Source organism: Cyprinodon variegatus, unplaced genomic scaffold (genome assembly GCF_000732505.1).
Source record: "Cyprinodon variegatus isolate N-32 unplaced genomic scaffold, C_variegatus-1.0 Scaffold208, whole genome shotgun sequence".
Taxonomy (NCBI): Eukaryota; Metazoa; Chordata; class Actinopteri; order Cyprinodontiformes; family Cyprinodontidae; genus Cyprinodon; species Cyprinodon variegatus.
In genome coordinates this window covers 780,971-781,824 of record NW_015150661.1, presented here as the reverse complement: position 1 = coordinate 781,824, position 854 = coordinate 780,971, and positions in this window count along the sequence as shown.

The following is an 854-nucleotide window of genomic DNA, read 5'->3' as shown; positions in this document are numbered from 1 at the left end:
CGCCATGAGAGTACGGAGTACCAAGATGGCGGCAAGTGACTTCAGGTTTTCGTCCAGTCTGATATTCAGTGAATAGAGATCAGTGCCTCTGGCGACCACATGGAGGGCTGTGCAGCAAGAAATGCCACCGCACACCATTACTGACCCTTTGCCAAACCTGAAAGGATGTTATGTTGCAGGCAGCAGTTTGCTCCCCGCCTTGTCTGAAGACTCTGTCACCTGTGCTCAGTGTGAACCTGCTCTCCTGCTCTGGCAGTGCTCCTCCTGTTCCTCCTCTCACAAAGGTGGAGGTAACAGTCCTGCTGATGGGTTGTTTCCCTCCTACAGCCTCCTCCACAACTCCTGATGTACTGGCCTGTCTCCTGGCAGCGCCTCTGGACACTACACTGACAGACACAGAAAACCTAGACAGAGCTTGCATTGATGTGCCATCCTGGATGAGCTGCACTAACTGAACAACGTGGTCAGGTTGTGGAGTCCCTCTCATGCTACAACGATTGTCAAAGCAAAGCAACATATATTCAAAATGTATTTGGTTGTATTGTCAGTAGTAGCTACCAAAGCAACACTTGGTAAATCTCATTGCTTTTCTAAAATGCAAACCAGTGCAGGACCCTAGGATCAGACTTCAAAGGCAAACTGAATATGAACGGCTCTTATTCTTTTGGCTAGATTAACATGTGCATTTGTAAATCTGGCCACAGCTGTGAGCTCCAGAGCAAGTGGAAGGAATTCAAATAACCACAGGTGGACTACTTTGGGCAGCTGTGACTGCTCTGAGAAAATAGTTGTCAGTGAGGCGGTTTCCTGGCTCCTGGATGGCAGGTGATGCTTATGACATTAAAGTTAGACTT